The sequence below is a fragment of the Vicugna pacos genome, chromosome 21 (genome assembly GCF_048564905.1).
Source record: "Vicugna pacos chromosome 21, VicPac4, whole genome shotgun sequence".
NCBI classification, from domain to species: Eukaryota; Metazoa; Chordata; class Mammalia; order Artiodactyla; family Camelidae; genus Vicugna; species Vicugna pacos.
Window position 1 is genome coordinate 12,053,151 of NC_133007.1, and position 24,328 is coordinate 12,077,478.

A 24,328-nucleotide genomic window follows, 5' to 3' on the forward strand; every position below is an offset into this window, starting at 1 on the left:
TGTTGTCTCCCTTTCAAGACAGGGTGGGGGCGGGTGCTGCTGTGAAGAACACTGGCTTTGGAGTCAGAGCTGAAATGAGAATTTCACCTCTGCCGCTTATATTCCACTTCTGTTGCATGAATGTGGGGAAGACTTTTTTTTCTAACATCCAAGGAGTGACCAAGACAAATACAACACGTGTTTATCCAGCCGCTGCCCCGTGGAGAAGGACATCAGATCTGGCTACGAGAGCCGTCAGGTTGTGTCCTCCGGCATGGGGGAAGGACTATTTCATAGGCCATGTCCAGAGTCTAAAGGAAATTTTTTTTTACTTCCCTTGCTACAGTTCTACTCTCACTAATAAACTCTTTGGTTTTCCAAGTGCCTTGATACCAGGAAGAGTGACTCCCAGATAGAAGGTTAGCATTTCCAGACACTAGGAAGGAATATACCACTTGACATCATGGCTGTCCTAGGAGTTCTGTGAGTGTGAACTGTCTTTAGGGCATTCATCATCAATTACTGAGAAGATTCAGTTTATGAAAAAAGCTGAGAAACAGTCACAACAGTTACTGGGCAATGGTGATCCTGCCAAGTACTCTACCAAAGAGGGCCTGCCAGAGCAGCTAGCTCGTCAGCCATACTTCCACTCAGTCCCTACACTGTTACACACATCTGCTTGTCAAATCACCTGTCCCGATTTTGGTTGCACCAGAGGAGTCATATAGTGCAGTGGTCAAGGGAATAGATTTTAGAGCTACGTGGCTTCAGTTTGAAACAAGACTCTATTATTTACTAAATCACTTTAAATAGCCAATGCTTCTGTGTCTGTTTCCTCATATGAAACAGGATGCTAACTGCATTTACCTCACAAGGATGTCATGAGACGCTAACACACCCAAAATACTTCAAACAGTGCCCAGCATGTAAGTGCACAATAAATAATAATTATGCAAAAAGCAAGTTCCAGGTAGGACTATGATAAAAATTAGTTTAGTCCTAGTCTACTGACTCATTCTGGCAAAATATGAGAAATAATTTAAAGAATTTGTTGAAATTTTGTAAATATTTCTTACTTCTCCATTTTTGTCAGTTTCTTTTGGGCCACAAATTTGTTTCCTCATAGCAATTAACAGTAAGTCCTTAAAAACAAAAAGGACCTCTGGGCTTTTTTTTCCCTGAGGTCATTCAGGATGGTTAGAGAAAGCTGAAGAGGTAGTTTCTCAGATGGCCTCGTAGGGAGAAACATAGATGGGTTGATGGCAACTGTGAAGAAGAAAGGAATACAGGAAGAATTCCATAAACCTGAGGGAAGGAAAGGTGTTCAGAGATGTCACTGGATATCAAGGCATGCTCCATGATCTCCTGGAACCAGAGCTTCTGACTTAACTAAAGATTGGCTTAATGATTACTCTCAGCTCTACAAAGAGACAGTCTTCAATCCTTCAGTAGATAAAGTTGTTTGTAATACAAGCAAGCTCTTAGTTAACTACCCAAGAATGTGCAAGACATGCTTTTTCATGGGTATTATCCTAGGAGATTGAAATGCATTGCATCTAATATATTCTTTGAAGGATTTAGAACACAGATGGAATTTAAAAAAAAAATTCATCCCAAACTGCAACAAACATTTCTGGGTCTTCAACATCTTGCGAAGGTTCAAAACCAAATTGATCTTTTGGTTTGATTCCAAAATCTCCACTAAGGATACTTAAAAATGGCTGGTTTCTCTTATCCAACTATACTGGGTGTTTTTTTCCCCTCCTACTCTTTGGCAGCAGAGCCTAAAAGTCCAGATTTTGTACTGGACTCTCAGGGCACAATTCCCAGCTCTACCAGTTTTTTGATGAGTGACCCTGGGGCAAGCAATTTAATCTTTCTCTTTCAGTCATCTCCTCATTTGTAAAATGGAGATGATGATGATGATAATAACAATAGTAATACTGATTTATAAGTCTATTGTAAGAATTCAATGTCAGTACATTTAGAACAATGCCTGACACACAGTAAACACTCAAATAAAATTAGTTGCTATTGTAACCTTTATTGTTATCATTTACTGAATTATCTAAAAGTGAGTTTTCATACATCTTCCCTAAAAGCCAAAATGTGGTGAGTGTGCAACCTTAAAAGATACTGTAGCATAGATTTATCTGCCTATACCCCCTCTTCTAGTTCTGTGTGGTCTGGAATGATTAATCAAGTTTCCTATTTTCCCAACCACAATGGTGGGAACATGTCACAGGCTGGGCCAATCCATTTCCATCCTGGACTTTCCTGTGTGTTGTGCTGAGGATGGGGCTGAGAGTGGGGAATCTCTCTTGCTTTTGCATTATGAACCATCAGAATACAGCCCTGGAATATTAGCCATATCCTCCTTCTCCTTTCTGCTACAGAAAAGAATGATGCCGTGAGACAAAGAGCAATAGATAGTCCCAAGAGAGGCAGAGAGAACGAATCTCTCCCTGCCTAAATAATCCAACACAATTACATGAGCCTATACATTCACCCTTTTAGTGAAACTAGTTTGAGTTAGACTTCTGTCATTCACACACACACACAAAAGTTTTATTTTCCAGGATAATTTCAATTTCAAACTTTCTTTATCGTTCCCACAAGTAAAATGACTAATAATCAAGTTACCATGTATACTTTGTGTGCCAAGCACTGTTCTAAACATATTACATGTTGTAACTTATTTAAACTTCCCAACTATGCTATGAAGTAGGTTAATATTATTACCCTTACCTTACAGATGAGGAAAATGAGAAACAAAGAGATTAAGTAATTTGCACAAGACCACATAGATAAAAAGTGGAGACAGGATTCAGATCAAGGTAGTCTGAATCCAGAGTCCGCACTTCCTGTGCCTCACTATGTGTCAGATGGTCATTGATCATAGATATTGGTAGGAATTAAACTCTATGTAGTACACCCTAAGAGGAGGATGGGAGGTGGCATATATAATAATACATGTGTAGTAATTTGAGAATGGGAAAGAGTGAAGGAAAAACAGGTCAATTATACTGCTTTATCTACCAAATGGAAAGCATGCCAGAAAATTAGAGTAATCAAGGATTCTCTAGTTTAGATTATTTCCTTAGATACCCTTCTTCCCAAATTCCATTCATTTCCCATGCCATTTTACGTTCTGTAACCCTTTTCCAATTTTAGCAAAGTCTGGCACAATTTTCTTTCATTTCTGGGATTCCTGAAACGCTTGATACTTCTACTGTTTTGCTTCCCTTTTACTCTCAATCCCACTGCATACTGGCTTAATTGCCATACCTCTTCCTTCTGAAACAGCCCTGGAAAAAGTTGCCAAGAACTTCCTACTTGCCACGTCCATTGAGCATGTCCTGGTAGATATATTGCTTGGCAGATACTTCTGGACTTTTTTCACTTTTTTTTTAATCTAGCCTTCCTTGGCATCATCCCTCTTGATGTTTGGGCCACCACCTCTCCTCATTCTTTTCTTCCTTGCTGACTATCCTTTTCAACCTCTTCATAACGTCCTTTACCTTTTTATCTTTAAATATTGATAATCCTGCTCAGATTTTTAAACTCAGGTCAGTGTTATTTCCTCCAAAAAGCCTTTCCTATCATCTACCCCATAGAGTTCACCAGACCTTCATCTGGTCTGTATCTGTGATTTGCCTCCACTTTCGTTGCCCCTCATGTGCTCTATCATTTATTTGCTACTTATCTCTCTCCTGGTTTGGGATGAAAATACCTACAAAGGATGATGTTTTATTCATCCATGTACCCCAGCATTTAGCACATTTTCACCACAAAGTAGGTTCTCAGTAAATGTTACTGAATGAATGTACGGACTTGCCTGATTTTCAATTGTGGAATATCTATCAATTTTGAGTCTGTAAAACAGGAGAGACATTATCATTAAGGATGCCCAGAGATATAAATTACCTACTAAGTCAAAGGACACTTGGATACCCAGTAGTAAGCATCTGGTACCTACTATGTCTGAATATTTATTTTCCTGCTAAATAAATCACTGGTGATGCGTGTGTGCTTGTGGATCTATAGGGAATTAGACAAAAGTAGGCCTATGGGATCTGGCACAAAAATCAAAACACCTATTTGCCAGTCCTGGCTCTATCACTTAGTCTGGTGATCTTGGGCAAGTTATTTAGATAATCTGAAGCTTGAATTTTTTTTATTATAAAAATCTCTAGGCTGCCTATCTCACAGTGCTGATGTGTAGATAAGATGGAAGAAATATGAAGATGCTTTAGAAACTGTTTTAGGTTGTTACATTGGTTGCAAAAACTAAGATTATGTCAAGCAGTGGATGGTTTACTGAAAATATACCCAAGGAGGGGGAGGGTATAGCTCAGAGGTAGAGTGCATGCTTAGCATGCACAAGGTCTTGGGTTCATTCCCCAGTACCTGTTTTAAAAAATAAACAAATGAATGAACTTAAAACTACCTCCCCCCCCCATTAAAAAAGAAATTTTTAAAAATTTAAAAAGAAAAAACACTTGAGGAAACTTTATTTTTATTTTTTAAATTTTTTTAAACTTATTATTGTATTTTTGAAGGGAGGTAACCCCAGGACCTCATGCATGTTAAGCATGTGCTCTACCACTTGAGCTATACCCCTCCCCACTGAGGAAATTTAAAAAATTTTTTAGAAAGCAGAAATCTCAGCCACAGATTTCAGCCAACCAGGGAAGCAGGAAGTGGCCCAATCATGGGTCACACAAGATTAATGGGAGTCTGAAGACAGCTGAAGTGGACAGAGACTGTAATGTGGTTTCTGAACTGGAAGTTCTTCAGAGTCCAATACAGATAAAGCAGGAGCTTGCTAATCTCTCCGAGTGCTCTGCAAATCACATGATGTCTTTTCTCTCTGTCTCTGTTTCTCTCAGGGTGACTTTCTGCCTTTCTCTTACTACCACATAACTGACCCACTAAATTCATAGATCAAATACCAGACAGCTCCAGGTTCTCTCCTAAGAAGTCAGTCAGCCAACAGTTGGCTGTTCTTGGGTCAGAGGCACTCCCCAGGTCCAGTTAGTGGTGGCCATGGTGACAGAGCCAAGAAGAACAAACACATCCACTTATTTATGTATCAAGGCTCTTGCTTTAGATTAGCCACAGTAGAATGCCACTAGGCTAAAAGGACGAAGGGAGAAAGGAGTGTTAAAGAAGCCCAGGAATGAGCGTTACTCGGTGGAAGCCTGCCCAGCAGCAGCTGGAAGCATGGAAGAAATGGCTGATGCCCAAGAGGCCACTGAAGCAGTTGGAAGGGGTTTTGATGAAAAATAACCAGGCTTCTTTTCCCTCTTGCTCTCCAAACTCCTCCCATTAGTCAATGATCACGGTGATGGTGGTGGTAAGGGTGGCTGTCCCTGCCCCCAGGCTATGTTTCCATTTTACATCTCTAACAGCTTGTCTTGGAGGTTTTTAAGTTGGTTAAAAACGTAAGTATCACTGAGTCTCTCAGTAACCTTATCAAGGTTACCTGAGGTAAGAGTCTAAATTGGAAAAAATGTCATGGAGGTTTCTGCATCTCATCAAAAAATTATGAGATGCTTTGCACATATAAATGCTTGCCTGTGTACATGGTAACAGTCATACCACAATATTAACCATTTAAGAAAGAGTCCAAAGCAGAGAGACTGTGTCTTTCAAATTGCAAATATATTTGAGTAGACCAAGTGAGTAATCTTAGGGGAACTATGTGACTGTGATTTTGAACATGCATTGTGATAGATAGGAAGTTAGTGGATAGTCTAATAGATGTGGTGATTTAACCGAATTTTGGGAAATCACTCACCCTAATTTCTTTGTCAATATCTGAGTGTCAAGTTCAAAATATCATAAGGTTGTTGTCATTTTTTTCAAGTTAAATATCCTTTTCTTTTATTAGTAAATTCCCTGAGAGGAGAAGACAGTGCTTTTGGCTCTCTATTCTGATGCTGCTATGACTTTTAAATTTTTCAAAATTTTCAAATTGTGCGATATATAATGTATATAAAAGAATGTGTGAAATTGTACAGTTAAAAAATAATGCTAAAATGACATGTATATATTCACTACCTAGGCCAAGGAACAGAATATTTCTGCCCAGGAACTGCCTTATTCCTGATTTAATTTATCAACTGTTTCTGTTTTCTTTGATCACTTGTATATAAATCCTTAAATAGCATATTATTTAGTTTTGAATGGTTTTGAATATTATTTAAGTGGAATCATAGTGATTATATTCTTCTATGATTTGCCCCTTTCACTCGGTATTATTTGTGCGAGTCATTCATGTGTGTGTAGTTTGATTCTGCATACATATTCATAAATTGGCCTATATGTTCTTTCATTTTGTTATCTTTATTGTGTTTTGAAATCAAGACTATAGCTTTCTTTTAAAGTGAGCTGGGAACTTTCTGTTCTTTCTCTACTTCCTGGAAAAACATCTATAAAACAAGAATTAGTTGCTCCTCAAATGTTTAGTAAATTCACCCATAAGAACATTTTGACCTGTTTTTTTGTTTTTTGCAGGGAGAGGTCTTAACTACCATCTTAATCTTTAAACTTCAGGTTTACTCAAGTTCTTCTCATGTCAATTTTGAAATTTTGTATATTTTTAGAAACTTTGTATTATATCTAGATTTTCAAATTTATTACATGAATGTTGTAATTTTTTTACTGGCTTGTAAGCACTCTTACATCATCAAGATATCAAAAATATTTTGACGAGCTTTTCTAGTTGTTCTCAAAATAGGGTTGCTGTGAGCTCCCTAGCCCATCACTATTATAAATAGATGTTTGATTCATTTTTAATCTGCCAACTCTTGATTCATGCTTTAAAGCTGTATTTATTCCTAGAAACATTAAACTTATTGACGTTTGGTGTTGCATAATTTTAACATCTGAAGATTCTGTGGCTCTGACTCTGCAATGATGGCTCAGGATGCCTTATTATCTTGAGTGATGATTACTGATTGACATTATTATCATGGTGGTTGTTCTACTGTGAATAATTAGGCTTTTCCCTTTGAACTTTCAAAGGAAATTCCTGAGGCCTGAGATGCAAGTGGGTTCCTCCAGGGGAAAAAAAAAAAATTGCTTTTACTTCTTTCAGGTGAGTGGGCATACTAGTCAAGAGCCACTTTAAATGAAAAGATTGGCTTGAGATATTTCTGGCCTACCCAAGAAGTGGAAATTCAAACTGTAAACCTGCAAAAGGGTTGACTGGTGATAATAAACTCTCAGGGGAAGTTTTTTCCCATCCATTCATCACCAAACTTTAAAATAGGTAATTTTTCGTAGTCCGAAGAACAGGAGAGATACTCATTTCTAGTTCACCCTAATAATGAGGGTACAGCCCTCTGGGTCCTGGCTGTAGGAGGGAAAAATCTCATGGTTAGACTTTATATCCTGAATCTCGCTTTGTCTTTTGTGCTGCTAGCCCTTCAGGGCCATGGAAACTGAGTTTACTAAAAGAGGCAAATTCAGTAAATGTTCTCAAGGAGAAAACTCTCAGCGTTCCTTTTATAGCTTAGAGCTCCTGATTTTATTCAAAACTTAGCCTGAATATTCCTCACTTTCTTGCCAGCTCATGTATGTATATAAAATCATTTTTAAGAAAATATTTTAACCAGCATTTTTCATTGCTTTCAGCAGGAGAGTCTGTCCAGGCCACTGATAGTTTTGTTCTGTGTTTATATTATTAAAAAGGATTATATTACACATGGTTTCACAACCTGTTTTTTTATGCTCATAATGTATAAAAAATACTTGTACACTTAAAGAATATGTGTCTGCAATCATTATTTATTCACTCAACAGGTATTTCCTGAGGACCTAATATCTGAGACATTTTTTGTCCCTAACAATAAATAAGACACAGAGTTCCTACATGTACAAAACTTAAATTCTAGAAGAGGGGAAATATTAAACTTATGCAATTAACTGTATCATTATAAACTCTTATTATCAAGAAAAATTAGGGGGTACTTTGAAAGAGGCACTCAACTTAGACTGAGAAGTTAGGGAAGGCCACTCTGAACAAAAGACATTAGAAACTAAAGGATGGGATAAAAGATTAACATACAGTAATCACTTGCATTTCTTTACACTAACAATGAAATATCAGAAAAAGAAAGTAAAGAAATAATCCCTTTTAAACAATAAAACAATAAAACACTTGGGAATAAATCTGACCAAGGAAGTGAAAGACTTATATATGGAAAACTACAAAGCATTGATTAAGGAAATTAAAGATGACTTGAAAAAATGGAAAGATATCTCATGCTCTTGGATTGGAAGAATCAATACTGTTAAAATGGCCAAGGCAATCTACAGTTTTAATCCAATCCCTGTCAAATTACTCATGACATTTTTCACAGAACTAGAACAAATAATCCTAAAATTTATATGGAATCACAAAAGACCCAGAATTGCCAAAGCAATACTGAAGAAAAAGAACAAACCTGGAGGAATAACTCCCAGGCTTCAGACAATACCACAGAACTACAGTAATCAAAACAGTGTGGTATTGGCACAAAAACAGATATATGGCTCAATGGAACAGAATAGAGAGACCAGAAATAAACTCACACACCTACAGTTAATTAATCTTTGACAAAGGAGGCAAGAATATACAATGGAGAAAAGACAGTCTCTTCAGCAAGTGGTGTTGGGAAAACTGGACAGCAGCATATAAATCAATGAAGTTAGAACACTCCCTCACACCATACACAAAAATAAACTCAAAATGGCTTAAGGGCTTAAATATAAGTCAAGACAGGATAAACCTCCTAGAAGAAAAGATAGGGAAAACATTCTCTGACATAAATCTTAGCAGTCTTCTCCTAGGGCAGTCTACCCAGGCAATAGAAATAAAAGCAAAAGTAAACAAATGAGACCTAATTAAATGTATAAGCTTTTACACAGCAAAGGAAATCATAAGTAAAACAAAACAACCTACAGAATGGGAGAAAGTATTTGCAAATGGTGCAACTGACAAAGACTTAATTTCCAGAATATATAAACAGCTCATACAACTTAATAAGAAAAAAACAAACAACCCAATCCAAAAATGGACAGAAGACCTAAACAGGCAATTCTCCAATGAAGACATACAAATGGCCAACAGGCACATGAAAAAATGCTCAACATCACTAATTATCAGAGAAATGCAAATCAAAAATACAATGAGGTATCACCTCACACCAGTCAGAATGGCCATCATTCAAAAGTCCATGAACAATAAATGCTGGAAAGGGTGGGGAGAAAAGGGAACCCTCCTACATTGTTGGTGGGAATGTAGTTTGGTGCAGCTGTTATGGAAAACAGTATGGAGATTCCTCAAAAAACTAAAAATAGACTTACCATATGATCCAGCAATCCCACTCCTGGGCACATAGCTGGAGGGAACTCTAATTTGAAAAGATATATACACCCCAATGTTCATAGAAGCACTATGTACAATAGCCAAGACATGCAAGCAACCTAAATGTACATCAACAGATGACTGGATAAAGAAGTTGTGGTATATTTATACAATGGAATACTACTCAGCCATAAAAAGAATAAAATAATGCCATTTGCAGCAACATGGATGGACCTGGAGATCATCATTCTAGGTGAAGCAAGCAAGAAAGAGAAAGAAAATTATTCATATGTGGAATATGAAAAAGAAAGAAAGAAAGAAAGAAAAAAGAGGACACTAATGAACTCATCTACAAAACAGAAACAGACTCGCAGACATTGTAAATAATCTTATGGTTACTGGGGGAAACGGATGGGAAGGGATAAATTCGGGAGTATGAGATTTGGAAATGATAACCACTATTCATAAAAACAGTTAAAAAAACAAATTTCTTCTGTATAGCACAGGGAACTATGTACAATATCTTATAGTAACCTTTAACAAAAAAGAATATGAAAACAAATATATGTATATATATGCATGACTGGGACATTATGCTGTACACCAGAAATTGACATATTGTAACTGACTATACTTAAAGAAAAGAAAAGAAAAGAAAAGAAAAGAAAAGAAAGGAAAAGAAAGAAACTAAAGGATGGACAGGAATTAGCCAGATGCAGAATGAGAAGAGCTTCCACGCAGAAGGATTAATACGGAGGAAGGCCTTGAGACAAGAGAGAGCATGTCATATTTTGCAAATGAAATAAACCAAGAGAAGCTGAAGCAGAGATCAAAGCGGAAATATTGAGGCATGAGCTGGAGAAATAGGCTGGGGCCACATCATACGTGGCCTACTATTCTATATTAGTCAGCTTTGGTTGCCACAAAAGAAAAATACCATAGACTAGGTGGTGTAAACAACAGAAATTAATTTTCTCACGTTTCTGGAGGGTGAAAGTCCAAGATGAGGCCAGCATGGGCAGGTTCTGGTGTGGGCTCTCTTACTGGCTGGCACATGGCCGCCTTCTTGCTATGTCCTCACATGGTGGGGGAAGAGCTCTAGTATCTCTTTCTCTTCTTATAAGGGCACCAGTTCTGTCAGATCAGGGCTCCAACATTAACCTTAATTACCTCCTTAAAAGCTCTATCTCCAGTACCATCCATGGGAGGTTAGATCTTTAACATATGAATTTTGGTGAGGACACAATTTAACCCATAGCATATGCCATGGATTTTTATTTCCTTTTAAGTGTGATGAGAAGCCATTGGAGAGCTTTGTAATGGGAAATGTCGTGAACAATTTATGGTTTGAAAGAATCAGTATGATTCTCATATGGAAGAGAGAAGAGGAAAGACCAGCTAGGAGGCTATTGCAATAGCTGAGAAAAAAAAGTACGGTAGCTGGGACTTCTTTGGTGCTAATGATAAATAGAAAGAATTCAATGCATTCTTAAACAAATTTAGGAATTATCATTGGCACTATTTAGTGATTGGATGTGAGGAAGATCTAAGTGTTTTCAGGATGTTTTTAGGTTTATGGCATGGGCACACAAGTGGATGGTGGCAGAAACACAGGAATTTCAAGTTTGGAGCAGGAAGAAGATAACCCTAAGTCTGTTATGAAATGCTAAGTTTGAGATGCCTACTATATGTCTCAGTGAGATATATATAGATCAGAAGTTTGGCAGATAGATCTAGGATAAAGATATACATGTGGGCATCATCAGCTGGTTTTTGAAATCATGGGAGTGGATGAGATTGGACAGGAAGACAGAACAGAATACAGGGGGAAAAAAAAGTGGCCTAAAACTAAGCTTTGAAAAACATACTTTCCTCACAACATTTTATTATGAAATAATAACATGAAAATATTTTATATTATGAAAAAAATTAACATAAAGAATCACACTGTGAGTATCCATATACCTACCACCAAGATTCCACAATTAATATTTTACTGTAGTTGCTTTATCTCACATCTATTTATCTGTCTATTCCTCTAACCATCTATCAAGCCATCTTATTGTTTGTTGCATTACAAAGTGAATTGCCCATATTAGTACATCTCACTGCTAAACACTGCAGCATGCACATCATTAACTAGAGTTCAATATTTATTTATAGCTCTTTTTAAAATTGAAATTTCTGTAAAATGAAATGTGCCAATCCTAAATGTACTATTTGATACATTTTAACAAATCCATACTTGCCTATTTAACACAAATTTCTATCAATATATAGACATCATCATTAACCCAGAAAAGTTCCTCAAGTCTCTTCCCAAACTCTACCCCCACTACCCCAAAGGCAAGTTATAGTTCTGACATTCTTCCAGCAAAGATTGTCTTGTTTTAGAATTTCATATGAACGAAATCATACAGTATATATTCTTTTCTTGTGTGTAAGGCTTCTTTCATTGGCATAATGTTTTTGAGATTCACCCATGTTGCTGCATGTATAATTAGTTTGTTCTTATTTATCGATGAGTGTTGTTTTATTTTATGGCTATACCATGGTTTATTTAGCTTTCCTCCTATTGATGGACACTTAAACGCTGTTTCCAGCATGGGGTCATCATGCATGAAGCTGCTATGAACAATTCTGTGTAAGTCTTTGTGGACATGTTTTCATTCATTGAGTAAATATCTAGAAATAGAACTGCTCATAAGGTCAGAGGGTTGGTAAATGGTTTGTTTTGTTTATTTTTCTGTGATAGAGTCTTTATTTTACAAATTAGCATCATAGCAAGAGAATCCATCCTTTATGTCATCCTGATCTGAATCCCTACTCATTATGTTTACATAAATACTCTTCCAGGATCATTTGTATTAAATATAAATAAACATAGAAAACTTCTTCTGCAGACCAATCTAATTTGAGAAGCAAAATGATGTTTATAGACTTGTAAGCCTTCCCCTAAATCAAATTTATTTCTGGATTAAGTATGTCTGACATCTTTTCAACTCAATGACCTGACTAGGCAAATCCAATTTAAAATCTGCAAAGGCCACTCAAGGAGTCAAGAAACTCTCTTGCATGGAGAGGATTTTTGGATCCTTCTATAATAGTATTTTTAAAGTAATTTTTTAATTGCAGTAAATAACACAAATTAATTTACCATCTTAACCATGTTTAAGTGTCCAGTGGTGTCTAACATGTCTGTTAAACTTTTTCATCTTGCAAAACTGAAACTCTGTACCCATTAAACAACTCTCAAATTTCCCCTCTCCCCTGTCCGCTCTCCTCTCTCCAGCAATGACCACTCCTCTCTGTTTCCAAGAATTTGACTACTTAGACACCATAGAATCATACAGTATTTGTCTTTTTGTGACTTAGCTTATTTCACTTAGCATAATATCCTCAAGGTTCATCCATTTTGCAACATGTGACAGGATTTCCTTTTTTTTTAAAGGCTGAATAACATTCCATCCTGTGCATATATCACATTTTCTTTATCCAATCATCAATAGATGGATATTGGGTTACTTCTACCTCTTGTCTTTGGTGAATAAGGCTGCAGTGAACATGGGTGTGCAAAAGTCTCTCTGAGATCCTCCTTTCAATTCTTTTGAACATATTCCCACAAGTGGGATGGCTAGGCCATAGATGTTTTGTTTTTATAAGAAACTGCCAAAACCTTTTTACAGTATCACTAACTATACGTGAGAGAACTGGTGCTCCATATTCTTGCCAACTGTGGTCAGTCTCAGAACACTAACATTTACATGTTTAATAAAAGACGTGGATCTATTAGAGGAGATTGTGAAGTAACAGTCAGACAGATAGGAGAAAAACCAGGTGTGATTTTATAAGAAGGCAAAGGACGAGATTTCAAGAAAAAGTGACTGATCAAGATCTTCTTGTGTACTTTGCTCTACCTCCAATACATCTTCCACTCTATAATTAATGAGTAATTTTTCAGCAAGGACATTTTATCATGTCCCTCTGCCTTTCAGACCTCACAATGCTATTAGAGTGGAGTTGCCAGGTTTAGCAAATAAAAATACAGGATGCCCAGTTAAATTTAAATTTCATATAACTTTTTAATAATTTTTCAGCGTCTGTGCCGTGCAATATTTGGGATATACTTATACTATTTTTAGTATAAATAATATTTTATTGTTGTTTATCTGAAACATAAATTTTAGGTATATATCTGAAATATAGATTTAATTCAATATCCTGAAATTTTATCTGGAAAAACTATCAAAATAAAGTTCAAAATTCCTTCTTTGGCTCCCAATGTCTACCTGCCTACCTCTGCAGCATCTTTTTTGCTAAGCTCTCTCTGAATCTCTACACTTTCTCCAGCCAAACGAAATTTCTGTTAGTTCCTTAAACATACCACACTTCTTCTGCCTCAGTGTATTTGCATATACTGTTTTCTTTGGCGGACACACTTTGATCTAGCTTATTTCTACCCATCCTGCAGCTTTCAACTTAAATGCTACTTTCTTGGGGAAGCCTTCTCTGTTCATCTTAGGCTAGGTCAATTCTCACTATTAAATATGCCACGTACTCTGGCCTTACAACTTGTGGTCGTTTGATTATTTATCTGTATTCTATCTTTCGTGCTAAACTATAAGCTTCCAAGGAAGAAACTCTGCCTGTCTTGCTCTCTGCTGTATCACCATAGCATAGTCACTGGCTTGCTTGATCGCTTGTGATAACATAGATGCAAATTAATTTTTTTCTATGACTTTTATATCACCATCCTAGAACATCTGATGCTCGATTAGATGTTGCAGAAACAAAACAAATCTCTGCAGAAAAGAACCAGAAGTGAACACTTCCATTGTGGTAGCTGAAATATTTTTGCCAAAATTTTAAAAACAATTTTTTTTCCATGTAATTTTAGCAAAGAGGACCTTGCCCCAGATGAAATGTTGATTAGGAAGATTCCTGTTAGCAAAAGGAATTCAAGAAAAAATAAAAAGCACTTTGCACTTGTAATAATTTTTAGTTAAGAGAGATATTTATATGGAGATTTTCCCCTAGAGAGATCTGTGCAATGTTAGCTTTTCATATCGACATTAAAGATTCTTGGCAGAATGAGGAAAAAAATCAAAAGCTTGAGAGGAGCACTTATTATTTGACTATAATCAATGAACTGAGTAACAGAAACAAACATGTAATTTAGGATACCTCCACTTCAATTTAAGTGAAATGGATACAGATGTACTCTTAAGTTTTGAGACTCTAATGACTAGGTTCATGAAATCAGGGCCCAAAGAAAGAAAAGACATGGATAACTCCATTAAACTGAGTAAAAGGCAACGATACGAGAAACGGGAAAATGGATAATTTCTGCAAACATTTGATTTCTCCACCCTTCCCCTTGTACGTTGAACTATCTCAGTGGCTAACTTAAGCAGAGAGGGAATATTTTGGAAGAACACTGAATGGCTCACAGTTTTGATGGTAAGGAAGGGAACTGAGGGAAGCTAGATGGCCTGAACCAGAGCTAAAGTCAGTCCTGAAATGACCCAGTAAGGGTACTACTGCCATGGCCAGTGGATGCTGGACATCACCCCCAGGGACTGCTGCCACTGTCCCACCAGACTCTGGGTATGACAGGTGTGAGTGGGATGATTTCTACTTACCTCTGCATAACTCAGTCCAGATTCAAAGTCCCAAGTAAGAGCATCCAGTCTACCAAACTTAGATCACGTTCCCTCACCCTAGGATTGTTGTGGGAGCAGCAGGTGGGGAGCCAGAGGGCGAGGGGCAGAGGGCAGAAGGTAGGTAAGTATCTGGCCTCCGTGGTGGGAGAAAAGATCCTGCCACTCGCAAAAATTCCCAAATGGAAAATTCCCAAACAGTATAAGAAGGGGAGGGTAAGATACCGAGCAGCCAAAAAATTGTAAATATATATTATATAAGTTCATCTTTCAGGAATATGAGGAGATACAAGAGAATCTTGCTCTAACCAACAGCTACTACTATTGCATGGTTTCTACAACTGTAGGCAGTGGGTTACTAAATTACCAATAACTTGATTTAAACATATCCATACATACATGCACACACAAACACACAAATTGATCCACTGACTTTTCTTCTAAGTTTACTACCTGTTGAGAAAGGGAAACCTTTTCTTTGTTCCAGATTAAATAAAGGTGTCCTTAAACTATATGTGTAACATAGCCCCTAAATCTGACAATAATATATTTTGGTGAAATTACAATTGAAAGGCAGCAAAATCAGCCATGTGTAGAGCCATGAAGTCCCATTTAAAGGAGTCCTTTTAAAAGATGCTCCCTTATATAGTTTCTTGTTGAAAAGGGGGAGCAAACGTGGGGCATGCTTCTCCTTTTCACATGGGTTCCTGAATGAGCCCTTGTGCTCCTTTGATTTTATCTGATATTTGTAAATCAAAACATTAGGAAAATCTGCCCACCTCTTAACTCAGCTTCACGTTTAGTCTTGCTTGGATAGTCATCTGTTTATATGACAATTACTCAGACTGGGTTACTAACAAATATTATGTCTGTGCTGTTGTTGCTTTAGGTTACTAATTCCTTGGAAGGCAGGAGGTCTGTCTATTTAATTAATTGTGTTTAACACCAAATATTGGTTATTATAAGGTTTTTAAAGCTGTTGTTGAACATAATAGTAATAAAATATTTTCCCTGGCTACAGTAAATAAAATCTCCCTCATGTTAAGACAGGATTGATAAACAAAGTGTAGGGGACAAATCCAGCCCACCACCATCTCTTTTTGTCTGTTTTTGTAAGTAAAGCTGTATTGGAACACAGCCATGCTCATTTGTTTACATATTGTCTGTAGCTACTCTCCTGCTATAATGACAGAGTTAAGTAGTTGTGACGAAGACCATGTAGCATGTAAAGTCTGAAATATTTACTATCTGACCTTTTACCAAAAAAGCCTGCTGACCATTAATCTACATCAGTGGTTCTCACCTCAGATAATAGAATGGGATTCCCCTATAAAATCCAAAAAAAAAAAAAAAAAAGACAGAAAGAAAAGAAAAGAAAAAAATCCCTGCCCCCATCCAAAACCCCAAACCAAAATCTCTAGGGTCAGAGCTGGAGATATATAGCTTTTTAAAGTTGAAAGCAAAATTGAGAACCACCAGCCTAATGCAATACACAGTACCTAGAATAATTTTAACCATCTTCATCCACTGAGTATCTACTAGATGTCAGGCTTTATACTAGAGGCTCCACATGTATTTTCTCATTTTAATCTCCATAAAAACTATCTTAGATGCGTTTTACAATCTTTATTTTATAGTAAAGGAAACTGAAGCATTCTGAGGTTAACTTGTACAAGCTAACATAGCTAGTAAGCAGTGCAACAAGGATTTGCACTAGATGTTTCTACCCGGCCAAGACTGACAACAGAAGAAAAATATCCAAGTGGTGAGAGACTCTTCTGACTCTTATCCCCTGAAGTTTGCTTTTCCTCCAGGGAAGCTGTAGGAATTTCCCATTACTGATGCTACTCTGACCTGCATAAGAATGACTGGCCTAGGTATGATGGCTGCAAATTCTCTTGTTGATAGAAAGTAGCACAGCTGAGAGAAGACTGGAACATTCAAACAAGATGTTATTCAAACCTAGAGGGTAACAAAAGGGAAATAAACTAAATAAACTCATGGAGTAACATCAAGCTGAACATCCACCTTCAACGAGGAGTGTACCATGGGGACATCTTCCTGTCTAGTTCATAACCTGCCTCCAACTGGCAAAGCTCATCTATAATCCCTCACATCTTGGAACATCATAAAGAAGTCTAACAACTCCCCCAAGTCCAGATCCTACAATGTAAGGTTTGGGGCAAAAGGAAGTTTCTGCTCCATCTTGCTCAAAGCATATCTTTCAAATTCTGGTTTCCTGAACGATTTACCCATCAAAGTTCAACTTTTTCTTAACCGATTACCCACGACATGATAAATACTAATAATGCCCAAGAAATATTGCATTTGTGCTAGAGGATAGAATTTGGTTACAAAATGTATTTGACCTCAATAGATCTATAATTGCATAATTAGGCAGAGCTCTAAATGATGTTCAAATCAATAGCCCTATAAACAAAGAAACAAAACCCTTTCATTCTAATCATGAGCCTATTCAACTTCTGGTGTCTGTTTTCTGATAACCCTCATTGCTGTGTGACTCAGATTTTTGATAATCAGATAATAATTTTTATGATAATAAAAATTCTAGTACCTTATTTATTGTTGCTAATTTATAACCCCCCCAAAGCATTACTATTTTATGATAAAAGGAGTAATTAGAAAAAGAAAAGCTTCAGATTGAACTGGGTAGATTTAAAATTGTACCTTCACAAGGGTGCCTTTTATTTCTACGTGTGATATTCTAAAAATGAGCATTTATAATTGTTATAGCTGTGTTGTGTCCAACTGTCTGGTTTCCCTCCCCTACTCCACTCCCACCACCAAACTCATGTTATAATAATCCTAACCCCCAGTACCTCAGAATGTGAATGGATTTGGAGATAGGCCCTTTAAGGAGATAATCAAGACAAAGTCATATGGGTAGGCCCTAATCCAACATGCCTGGTATTCCTATAAGAAGAGGAGATTAGCACCCAGACACACAGTGAAGACGGTGTGAAGACAGAGGGAGAAGATGGTCATTTACAAGCCAAGGAGAGAGGCCTTGGAATAAACCAAACCTGACTACACCTTAATTTTGGACTTCCAGCCTCCAGAATTTTGAGAAAATTTCTGTTGTTTAAGCTATCCAGTCTGTGGTATTTGTTACATATTTGTTGTGTATTCAAACTAATACAATAATGAAACCCAACAATATTCTGGTGAGTCTTGCCCAAGTGAAAAGTGGAGCTGCTCTCCGCTATGACACTGTTCAAAGTAGTGCCCAGAATGCACCTCTTTGCCATAAGTTGTCTAATGTCTCTTCCATAAAGGGCACCATCAAAAAAGAGAATTACAGACCAATATCACTGATGAACATAGATGCAAAGATCCTTACCAAAATATTAGCAAATAGAATACAACAGCACATAAAAAAGATTATACATCATGATCAAGTGGGGTCCTCCCAGGGACACAAGGATGGTTCAACATACGCAAATCAATCAATGTAATACATCACATCAACAAGAGAAAGGACAAAACCACATGATCATCTCAATAGATGCAGAAAAAGCATTTGATAAAATTCAACACCCATTTATTTATTTTTTTTAACATTTTTATTGATTCATAATCATTTTACAGTGTTGTGTCAAATTCCAGTGTTCAGTACAATTTTTCAGTCATACATGGACATATACACACTCATTGTCACATTTTTTTTCTCTGTGATTTATCATAACATTTTGCAACACCCATTTATGATAAAAACTCTCACCAAAGTGGGTATAAAGGGAACATATCTCAACATAATAATAGCTATATGTGACAAACCTATAGCCAGCATAGTACTCAACGGTGAAAAACTCAAAAGCTTCCCACTAAAATCTGGGACAAGACAAGGATGCCCACTATCACCACTCTTATTCAACATAGTCTTGGAAGCCCTAGCCATGGCAATCATGCAAGAGAGAGAAATAAAAGGGATCCAGATTGGAAAAGAAGAGGTAAAAGTGTCACTATATGCCGCCGACATGTTACTATATAATAGAAAACCCTAAAAGGTCCACACAAAAACTACTAGAAATAATCAAAGAATTCAGCAAGGTAGCAGGCTACAAGATTAACGTTCAAAAATCAGTTGCATTTCTTTACACTAATGATGAATCAACAGAAAAAGACAGTAAAGAAACAATCCCCTTTAAAATAGCACCCAAAGTAATAAAATATCTAGGAATAAAGGAGTGCTGTTTACAATCACCCTGGGATATGTCTCAGGAGATCAGTTGAAACTCAGATAGTCTCAATTTATGGAAGGCAGGCCAGTTTAGAGGCAATTTCAGGCAGGACTCAGAAATCACTTTGGGTTGTTACCAGAATCTAAGACAACCCCTTAGGTTTAGTTTGCAGTTACTGACTTGGGCCTGTTTTGGAACTGGACTCTAAAGATTAAGGGTAGGTCAGAAACTATTGGTTTCCTTGTATTTCCTTAGCATAATTGTTTGAAACATCTTCTTCTATTTCTTATTCTATAGATTTATCTTAATGAGCATAGGAGTGTGGACTTGGGGGAGAAAGTAGATTACAGAGAATCTATGTATAGGTGAAGAGGAGGGTGAGGAGGATGGAGAGGACTGAATTGGCCTCCCACTCTTACTTTACCTCAAGCAATTGAGAAAATCCAAATGACTCAGCTCCAGTACTCCCTATTTTGTGCATTTATTTGTGTTCGAGGATGTTATTCTCCCCCATACAGAGATGATTGACACTGGAGAAGTCTCAGGTTCTTGTTGTGGTTTAACCAGGTTTTTTTATTTCTATTTTTCTATTCTCTCCACCCTCCTGTATTGAAAGCTGATTGTCAATGACTCTGGGTCTATACCTAATATCATAAACAGTGTTGAAGCCTGTCAAAAAGTAGGTTCTATGACATTAGAATAAAGATCCCTACTATTTTTTCCTTTTAACTTTCATAGAACTTTATTTTTTCTATGCGGTAATCACCAAACTACCCTCTAGTTGTTGACGTGTGCTTCTCACTGTATTCCTCCTACTAGATTAAGTTTCTTTAAGGCAGGGACACATGACTCATTCATCTTTGAATTTTCCCCTCCTGTTCCAGTCCTTCCCACTCCCTAACCTGTCCTCAAAAATACGGTGTTTAACTGTAACCAACAGTTGTTGGGTAGATATGTGATCTATCTAACTTTTCATAGTCTCTGTTTCATCTCTTGAAGTAATTGGGTTTGTATCTAAGGTGTTTTCTAGCCTTTATACAACAACCAATGCTTTACATTGACAATTACACATTCCAGAGCAATTTTTAAGCATGTGGTAGTTTAAAAAATCACTTAGAAAGCCTAGGTTATTCTAAATAAATAAACAAACAAATAATCAAAGGAAGAACAATATAGTACAAGCATGTCAGAAAATACATTGAAAAATTCATAAGGCCTCATTCTAACTGATTTGTGTATGATCTAAAAAACAGCATTTTTTTAGGGTTCATGCTAAGAGCAAGACCGTATTTGATTACTTGTCATTTTCATTTGACCAGTCAAAAAACTAAAGGCTATAATGACATATGCATAAAATAGATTTAAAAAAATTTTGAGTTCTTACTCTGTGCCATCTACTGTTCTAAGTCCTTTACATGAAATGATGCATTTAATTTTCATAGTATATCAGTGATGGAGGCTGAGGCAGAGTCTACATTTCTAGAATTAGATATTAAAATATAAAATGAAACTAAATTGTTTAAGTTGTTTTAAAGCTACAAAATATTGATTTCTAAGCACAAATGACCATAAGACATATAAGCTGTTTGTCTTCAGTAATTCATTCTTAATGAGTTATCTTAGCTCAACATACTTCTCAAGCACTATTTCATTGTATTAATACAAATTTCACTGGATTAAAACAAATTATACAATTTTTAAAGTTTAGAAGTTCAAATAGAGTTTAAATTTCAACAGTGTCTAATCTTATTCATATTCACTCTCATCACTCTAAAAAATGTTATTATTATATAACAATAACATAGCAAAACATTTTAAATAGCAAAATTAGGAAGAAAGCTTAATTCACTAGCTAAAATTCTTAGAGTTAAATTGGGAAATAAAATCCAGAATAAAAAGTTTTTTTTTCTCACTGAATTTTATCTTTCTTCTAAATACTCAGTCACAAGGGATAAATTATTCTCTGTATTTTATACATTTAGCCTAACAGTGGAGTTTAGCATGTAAACGACTTCTTGCAGATTAGTTTTTATTGTAAACACTTAAGTGTTTTCTTCAAGGCTGCTCTTCTCCTTTTTCTGCCAAATGTTTCCATTTAATTATATCATTAAAACGAATTTCAGGAAGCCACTGTATTTTCAACTGAAATATTCATGAAATAAAAATAAATTTAACTTAAAAATAATATTTTTAAAGGGAATCCCGAAGGGGGTTTACCAGTTGAGGTACAGCTATTAATAGTTCAAATAAATTATATTGTCTAGGTTGCTTGTAATGAAAGTTGGGTTACTTGCTTCACCTAAACCGGGAAGTTGGCATGTTTGCCTAGCAACAGCCGCTAAAACCTTCTGTTGTGGAAGGTTCCCTAGGAGTGAGAAGGGAGGAGGAAAAGCAGGAGGAACAACAGATTAATCTGTTCCTAGCGGGGGACTGAAACCTGGCTGAGAAGGGAAAGTCTATACAAGAGACAGCCTTTAGATTAGCACACACTAACCTAATCCCTCCGTGGTAGCTAGAAATTTGCTCTTTGTAGGACTGGGATTTATGTTCAGTAGGTTGAAGAGAAGGTTAGAGACATAGCCCACTTCAAAGAGAGTAAATGCCAATCAATAGAAAGATATCAATAGCTCTTCTAAAAAGAAGCTGAAATCTAAGTAGCAGGAGGGTGTTAGCATTAAAAAGGACTCTTCCCTGCTCAGAGTTTAGGAAGGTGTGTGATACATTATTTACAAATAGTATAAAATCATTATCTGTTACAGTGTTTGAATTTGTCACTTTAAAGGCAGACACTTCTCTAAATATATTTCTCTTGGTATTGGTGATGTATGCAATAAAGAAAGGACAAGAAAGCAAAATCTCTGCTCTCCTGACCAAGACCTGAAGAAAAAAGGAGGATGATAATTCAGAAGAATATTAACCAGTTGCTTATTTGAGAACCATCTCTTTACATTATTCTAGACGATTTATTTTGAAATTAGTACCATATGGCATGAGAAGAACTCTATTTGTCTCCCTTCTGAAACGCAAGTGTTTAGCTAAATTTAATTGTCTTGAAGGGGTCTCCCATTACCCCAAACTAAATCCTTTTCCACAAGGGAGAAGAAATTTTCAATAATCACAAGGTTACCTTTTAGATCCGAGAGCTTTTCTCTGGGCCGAATCTTTTCCTGTCCTCCCCTCAGATAGCTCTTTTAATAGTCCGTACGGGCCTGGAGAGACGTTTTGGGGCAGTGAGTGCCCAGGCCTTTGGGCTGTTTCTCCCTGATGGGAGACTGAACTCTTTTGGGACTCTGTCAGAGGAGTGACTAGGACAAAGCTGTGTGCCCAAGTACCTGAATAAAGTGAGCTAAGAACAAACTCTTCTTCGGTGAGGAGGGGAGATATGGAAAAGAAACAGGAGTAGAGGGACGAGCTGAGAAAGCTAAGAGGGTAGAAGTAAGCGTGGGACTGAATGGAAGCATCAGAAATTTTCCAGTTCACGCTCGCCATCTGGCCACTTGCCCGCTGGGCGCCAGGCCCTGGTGGACCAGTTCTTCGGCTCTGGCGCGGGTGCGCTCCGGGTCCGCGCTCTCAGCGTCGCCACCCGCCCTCCGGGGCGTTGGTGGCGAGTGACTCAGAGCTTTGCTCCCGCGCCCGCCCCGCCCCTCCGCTTGCCCCGCCCCCGGAAGGAGGAGCCTCGCCTTGGTCTCCGCCCCAGTCTCCGGGGCGGGCCGGAGCCCGAGGAAGAGGAAGGGGGACGAGGACAACGAGCGAGCGACGGGGCGGAGGAGGAGGAGGAGGAGGAAGAGGAGGCCGACCAACAAGATGGCCCCTGCTGCAGGAGCAGCCTCAGCAGCAGCAGGTGGGAGGCCGGAGGCGGCGCTGGCGGTGGCGGCGGCGGCCGTGGCCCGGCGGCCTGGGACAGAGTCAGAGTCGGCGGTGGCGGCGGCGGCGGCGGTGGCGGCCGCGGCGGTGGCGACGGCCGCGGGGACTCGGAGCTGAGAGGAGCTGCTGCTCGGACCAGCGCGGTGAGCGAGCTGCAGGCGGCGGCGGCGGCGGCGGCGGCGGCGTGGGGAGCGGGGTGGCCGCGGCCCGGCCTCCGTCGGGAACAATAGGCAGCCGCGGCGGGGAAGGGGCTGTCCTCGGCCGCCCTCGGCTCCTCGGCCGTAGCGTCCGCTTGCCTGAGGGCCGCCGGCCTCAGGCCCGCCCGCGGCCGAGGGACTTGTCAGTGGCCATCGTCCTTTAGGCCTCAGGCCTCCCGCGTGCCGCCTGGAGGGCCTGCTGGGGTGGGTAGGCCGTGGGGAGGTGCAGACGCCGCCCTGGACGAGGGGAAGGCGAGGGAGGCTCCGGCCGGAGGGAGGGGGCCACCCGGCTGCCCAGCGCCTCTGCTCTGTTGGTCCGAGGGCCTGCGCCGGGAGGAGGGTGCGCACGGGAAATGCTTTCTGGACCCCCGGTCAGTTGGGGGTGGGGGAGGCGAAGGCGTCTGTAAACGAGAGCGGTCTCTGACGCCCTGCACCTCTGGGCTGCTCCCTTCCCCTTCAGCGCTCCCCTTCCTCGGCCAAGTGGGTTTTACGACGTCTACTTCCCTGGAGCTACTGGAGATCAAGCTTGATAAATCTTTTCTTCCTGGCGGCAATAGGGAGGTTGTGTATACAGGTGTCTTTCAAAAAATTTTAAGTGCAACAACAACAAATGTACAAGGTAAAATGTGATTATCAACCAACCAGGGATGGAGAGAGAGAGAGTGAGGGCTGAAAGGTGTTCCTCTTTAAACATCTTTAGGCATCAGTTCTCTCCAAACATCAGTTTTGCTCACGTCCCAGCTGAGAGTGTAACAAGGGTTCTTTTGGAACAGTAAATAATATAACTCTTGACATCCCAGAATAGTCCCCGAAGCTGGAAACAAAGCCACTTACAGGCAACGCGAAGACAAATTGTAATGTTTGAATAGAACTTTTCTTCAAAGGAACCGTTTTGAATTATTAATGTGCGGCATAAGAAACAACCTTAACTAGCGTGAATTGGACCTAATGAAGCATTTCTTCAGAAGAGAGAAGAGGTTCCTCTCCAGGGTAGAACTTCTTGTGTCTTTTTGAAATGATTTTCAAAAATTGGAAACAACTGTTTCTGTTTTGAATGTTAAGGCTTAT

At 38.4% G+C, this 24,328-nt stretch overlaps 1 protein-coding gene and 1 long non-coding RNA gene across 4 annotated transcripts in view; one reads left to right on the forward strand and one right to left on the reverse strand.

Annotated features, from left to right (window-relative positions):
• The window catches only part of LOC140688034 (uncharacterized), a 32,723-nt gene extending 9,906 nt beyond the window's left edge, over positions 1-22,817 (reverse strand). The window contains exons 1-2 of one of the 2 annotated variants that reach the window (XR_012062701.1): positions 22,327-22,817; positions 16,611-16,959 (exon numbers count right to left, since the gene is read on the reverse strand). This is a non-coding gene — a long non-coding RNA (uncharacterized lncRNA). Of the gene's footprint in view, positions 1-16,610; positions 16,960-22,326 lie in introns of those variants that run through there. The other variant, XR_012062700.1, reaches the window with a different exon arrangement.
• A 252-nt stretch (positions 22,818-23,069) lies between these two features.
• RC3H1 (ring finger and CCCH-type domains 1) overlaps positions 23,070-24,328 on the forward strand; it is a 68,273-nt gene continuing 67,014 nt past the window's right edge. For both annotated transcript variants that reach the window (XM_072946076.1, XM_072946077.1), the window contains exon 1: positions 23,070-23,206. The gene's annotated coding sequence lies outside the window, so the exon portion shown is untranslated. The remainder of the gene's footprint in view (positions 23,207-24,328) is intronic.